Source organism: Drosophila rhopaloa, unplaced genomic scaffold (genome assembly GCF_018152115.1).
Source record: "Drosophila rhopaloa isolate 14029-0021.01 unplaced genomic scaffold, ASM1815211v1 contig_138, whole genome shotgun sequence".
In the NCBI taxonomy this organism is placed as follows: Eukaryota; Metazoa; Arthropoda; class Insecta; order Diptera; family Drosophilidae; genus Drosophila; species Drosophila rhopaloa.
This window is the reverse complement of record NW_025335015.1, coordinates 693,663-699,865: the sequence shown is the minus strand read 5'-3', so window position 1 is coordinate 699,865 and position 6,203 is coordinate 693,663.

The window sequence follows — 6,203 nt, the reverse complement described above, 5'->3', positions numbered from 1 at the left end:
GGAGTTTGTACGGTGATCTCCTGCACAGTTCCCACAAACAGCCTTAACAAAGCAACAATTTTGAGTGTGCCCAAAATTTTGGCATTTAAAGCATTGAACAAGATCCTGATTACGAGTAGCCTTCTCCACTGTGACCCTGTGCCTTCCAATTTGTTTAATTTTTAAGGACTCAGCGACATTCGGAGTCAGTTTGAGATTGACATAGAAAAGATTTTGCCTAGCAGTATCGTTAGTAGCTTCTTCGTCATCATTAGCAACAGCTGAGTTACCGCGCCATCCAGGCTTCCTTGGGCAGTAAATGTTCGATACGATAAAGCCCTTGTCCGTAAAGCAACGCTCTATTTCCTCTTTAGGGACTGTTGAGTGTATATTCCTCAGTACCAGCTTGAATGGTTTGTCCTCACGGAGCTGATGATGCCAGAACTCGCAATTTAAGGCAGTTAAGCTACGAACCACCTTCCGGAATGCCTCAGCACTGTCAGTATATATACGGGTAATTCCGAATTTAGATGTACGTATGTCATAACTATCTGCAGATATGATTTCATCAAGTGTTCTTTCCAGAGTGAGTATATTATTTACCTTCGGTACACATATTGGTGGAGGTTTCGGATTGGTCGATTTGGAATGGTTAGAACTTTGTCCTTGATGAGCATTAGTTCCGGAGCTGTGTTCTTCGGGTTCGAATGTCTCCTCGTTTACATCCATCTCTTCAGCTAAAGGTGCGAAGCGGTTTTTGCGCAGTCCATTTGGCGTAGAATTTTGGTTTACCTTACCATTTGTTCCGTTGATAACATTTTCTTTAATTTTCTTTATTTTTGCTGGCTCCTTACTCAGATCGGAAGGTGTCCGTTTCCTGCGACGAGAGGGTGATTGAAAGGAGCACCCCAAAACAGGTGCTTCTGGAATATTCTCAGTTCCTGGATATGTAGAAATTACTGCAGAGGTAACTGGAATGTTACTTGTAGTAACGGCAACGGTGTAACTGTGAAGCTGTAACTGTGTTAGTTACGGGTGTAGAAGAGCTAGTTTTAACTGCTTCTGCTGTTTTTAGTTGAAGGGCCAAATCGCTTTGAAGTTTGGCTCGTATTTGCGCTGGGCCTGCACCAGCGATTTGCCTCAACCTCCCAAGTCCAGACAGCTCTTTGGGGAGCGGCGGATAAGAAGGTGTGCTGCTATCCATTTCCGATTAGGCAAAGAATTAAAAACATAGTCTTCAAAAGTCAACTTGCTGCCTCACGCCAGGCAGTGCGAGCAAGGGAGAGGCAAGACCCTGTCAAATGGGCCGTTCACAATAATAATAATAATAATAATTTCACTTTTTTTTAGTTTGTTTAATTTAGCGAAAATAATAGAGACACCGGAGGGCGGTGTCTAAAATTAGATTGCGCGCAGATAAGAGATCACTCTGTGGTTGCTGATTAACACGAACGTCCGAAAGAATTGCATAAACTCAAAATAAAATCAGGAGCTACACACGGATTTCGACCAGGCTAGTTGCCATTCGCAGCGAATCTTGGCATTTAAATTCAAAAGGTAAGTTTGATGACGTTAAGGGAATTCTTGGTATGAATACTGTCTCTCCATTGGCGCAGCCAGTAAAAATAACGGCTTCAATAACAAATTTGTGAATCAATCTTGTTCCATTGCATAATTTTGGGGGTTTTATGTTTCTTAATAACAAAATTGGTGTTCCGACCTTAAGCGAAAGAATATGCAATGGGAGTCCAGCTGGATTCTGCTGGTTAAGAAATTTTACAGGATAATGTACAGCATTTTCTGGCTCAGTAACAGAGTCTATTGATTTGTATGTAACTTCCTCTCCATTAAATGATTTTATTAGCTGATCATTAATTGAAGCAGCTCTGTCATTTCTTGAAGTTAAAATGGCTCGTTCTGATAACCAGTCCAATGACTTATGTAAGATTTCTGAAATATCAGGAAAAATTTTAGAAGTAAGCTTTTCCAATGTGCTTACTACAGTACCCAAGCTTGATGACAATTTTATTTTGCCCTCAAGCGTCGGATAATCTCCATTTCCTATTTTAAGTAGAGTTTGGGCAAAAACACCGGCAGTTTCATCACCTAGTAAATGTACGCGCATATTTTTTGTAAGAGCCATTTTGTGTATTTTACACCACAAAAAGGAAGATTTTATGCAAGATTTTATCTCATCAGCCCTTGTTCCTCGGGTTACAACTGGGAGTGTTTGTCTAAAATCTCCAGCTAATAGAACGGTAATACCTCCCATTAATAAGTCATTGCCTTTTATGTCTTTTATCGATCGATCAAGAGCTTCAAATCCACCTTTATGAGCCATAGTACATTCATCCCAAACAATGAGTTTACAATGTTTAAGGACGAATGCCATATTAGACTGTTTGGAAATGTTACAATAAGGTGTTTCTATATTTATTAAATCAAAAGGAAGCTTAAATGCTTAATGGGCTGTCCGTCCTCCGGTTAAGAGCGTGGCCGCAATTCCTGAAGATGCAACAGCTAATGCAATTTTTTTATCTTGTCTAATTTTTGCCAATAGCAAATTTAAAAGAAACGTTTTTCCAGTGCCACCAGGAGCATCCAAAAAATACATTCCTCCGTTGCCAGCGTCAATGCTGTCTAAGATTGTTTTATAACAGTTTTTTTGTTCAAGAGTAAGGGAATTTTCCTCGTTTCTTACTTGAGCTTCATTGCATTCAAAATTTATTTCTCGCAAGTAATCAATGTTTTTTTTTTTTTTTTTTTTTGTTACTTTATTCTTATTTATTGGATCTTCTCTATTACTTAAGAGACTAACAATAAGTTTTCAAATCTTAATCTAAGTTACGTTAATTTATGTTATCGAAGAGGGATGGGAAATCATTCCGCTGTAGACGGGAATGATAGCTTAGCCGGTTGAGTTGTCTGGCTAGCAGGTTTGGGTGATTTGATAATCTGGCTTCATATTTAATTTTTCTGGAAACAATTTCTTCTTTTACGGGATTTATATCCAGGTCTCTCTGGATGTTTGCGTTGCGGATGTACCAGGGGGCTCCAGTTATTGTTCGTAGGGTCTTTGATTGTACTCTTTGAATAATTTCTATATTGCTGCTGCTTGCGTTTCCCCAGTGCTCGGAACCGTAGGTCCAGATCGGCTTTAAGCACGAGTTATACAGTAGTACTTTATATTCGAGTGGAAGGGGGAGCGGTAGTTCATGAGCCAGTGAAGGCTGCTGGTCTTTAGTTTTAAATGGGTCTTCTTTGCTTCTATATGCTTTCTCCAGGTAAGCCTCCTGTTTAAGTGTATGCCGAGATAGGTGACTTCGTCTGCTTGTGGAACCGGCTTGTTGTTTAGCGCCAGTGGTGGGCATTTCGACAAGTTTAGTGTAAACGTAATGTGCTTACACTTTTGCTCGTTGACTTTGATACGCCAGTCTGCGAGCCATTTTTCTACAGCTACCAGGTGTTCTTTTAAATGGGCTGTAGCTGTTTTTGGGAATTTCGAGCGGCTGACAATGGCAGTGTCGTCAGCAAAGGTTGAGATGAGGGTCTGGCGGCTTGTTGGAATGTCTGCCGTGTAAAGGATGTACAAGATTGGTCCAAGCACACTTCCTTGGGGTACTCCAGCTTCGATGTTACGGATGGTTGAAGTAAAGGTTTTACATCTCACGGTGAAAACTCTGTTTCTGAGGTATGACTCAAGCAACTTGTGAGTGTTTTCCGGTAGGAGGGTTTTGATTTTTTATACCAGACCGTCGATCCAGACGCGATCAAATGCCTGTGATACGTCCAGAAATAAGGCACTGCAATATTGCTTGTGTTCGAAAGCCGTGCGAATTTCAGATGTTAAGCGGTTTACCTGTTCGATAGTTCCATGCTTTTCCCTAAATCCGAATTGGTGCAGAGGGATCGTTCTGTTGTTTTGAAGATGTGTTACTAGATGAACAAGAAGCAGTTTTTCAAATAGCTTTGATAGACATGGGAGCAGACTGATGGGCCGGTACGAGGAAGGTTGGGATTTGTCTTTTCCTGGCTTGGGGATCATTGTAATGACAGACTTTTTCCATTGGTCAGGAAAGTAGCCCCATTTCAATATTGAGTTAAATATAAATGCGATGCATCTGACTGCGCATGCAGGTAATTCAATTATCATTTTTGGAGAAATAAAATCGTAACCAGGAGCTTTCTTTGGGTTTATATGTTCTTTAATAGCCTTAAGTATTGTGCTGGTTTCAAGGGTAACTGGGGAGCTCTCCATAGTGGGAATTTATTACCCGTCGAGGATAGTTTCGCAATGTAGGCCCGTTGGGCCTGGTTCTTTTCGGCAGAGAGGGCCTTCGACAATTTTCGAGATGCTTCATTAAGTCTTTTCTTAGTAGCTGGGGACCGATGAGTCTGCCAGTCTCTGCGGAGTCTACGTTTTTCAAGTAGGAGAGACTCGATCTGGATACTTGAGCGTCCAGTTCCTAGCGGGTTTGTGGATGAGGGTTCTGGCGTAGAATGTTTGGCGGCAGAGGACATTACGTCCGTGAGGTGTTTAAGCGACTTATCAATGTCAGATTCAGAGGAAATTTCAGGATCAAGTTCGATGTGTGCACTTACATATTTTTTGTACTTCAGCCAGTTTGTTTTGTTTGATGTTAGATGTTGGGGGCGTTCCAGAAGCTGCGGCTGTTCAGATAGACAGAGGAGAACTGGCGAGTGGTCCGATGTAAGCTCTAAGGTTTTTACTTTTATCAGCCTGTGCGAGACTCTTCTAATAACAGCGAAATCGATAATGTCAGGTTGTTTATTTGGATCTGTGGGCCAGTATGTAGGCCTAGCTGGTGAGACAAAGTCAAGCATATTACCAGGAGTGATGATAGCGTTGTATAATTGGCGGCCTTTGGGGTTGATAAGACGAGATCCCCAGTGGGGATGCTTTGCGTTATAATCACCGGCAGCTATAAAGCAGCGTCCTAGTGAGTTGTAGAAATTCATAAACTCATTTTCTGCAATACTGAAACGTGGGGGGCAATATATGGCGGATAGGGTAAGTGGGCCGCCAATTAGGTTTATACGTAGGGATGTGGCCTGCAGGTAGTTAGTAGCGAATGTCTCCAAGGGATGATGTTTTATGCGTTGTTTTATGAGTATACCGGTACCTCCGTGTGCTTTACCGTCCGGGTGGTTGGTCGCGTGGAATATATATCCGATGATATGGAAGTAGTTTTTATTAGTTAGATGGGTTTCAGAAAGTAGCATGATATCGATATTGTGGCTGTTTAGGAACTGTAGGAGTTCGTTTTTGTGCCGGGAAACGCCGTTTGCGTTCCAGAAGCATATTCTTAAGGAGTCCATTTATACAGACTTTTGTTTGATCAGCAGTTCCATTAGGAGGCTCTGGTTTCGCAGTAGTTCTTGAAGGGAACTTTGGATCGTCATCATGACGTTTGCAAGAGTAGCTAGTGTAGATTCAAGACCGCCAAGTGTTTGTGGGGGAAGAGTTTGGTTTTGCTGCGTAGAAGGTTGAGTTGTTTTTTGGCCATTTTGGCTTAAGATCGGAAAATCATTCAGATTTGGTATGGGTGGCTGTGGACGCGATGCTGCAGGCTGGGCGGTAGATGTTTGTGAGATTCCAGGGTAGCGGAGTGCGTTGGCGAAGGAAACACCAGGAGTGGTTGTTGATGGGGTGAAGATGTTTGGTTGAGCAGAGTGTTGAGCGGCGAATGGATTACTGCGTCTCTGATTTAGGCGGTTCTTGAGTTCTTTGTAGACGGGACAGCCCCGGTAGTTGGCAGTATGATTTCCCCCACAGTTACTGCATTTCCTCAGAGTAGGGTCTTCTTTGTTTCCTAGGCATGCTTCAATGCAATGCAAATCTCCACAGGCGACACAAACTGGTCGCAGGGTGCAGTAGGTTCTTGTATGCCCGAACTCCTGGCAGTTTGTACACTGTACGGGGCCGTTCCGCTTATGCGGTTCCTCTACGGTGATTCTTCGGTGAAGGAGATATTGCAGATTGTAAATAGGATGCACTGCATTTTTCTTTAGAGGTTTCGTCTCTGGGGCCAGCTCAATCTTAAAAAGTGGTTTTTTATGGAATTTTATCCCTGTTTACTATGTTCACGATGTGCTTAACGTCGAAGCCTTTTTCCGTGAGGCCTTCAGCTATTTCTGCTACCGCAACAGTCGATTCTATACCTTTAAGTACAACTTGTAGGCCTTTCTTACTTTTTAGTTGG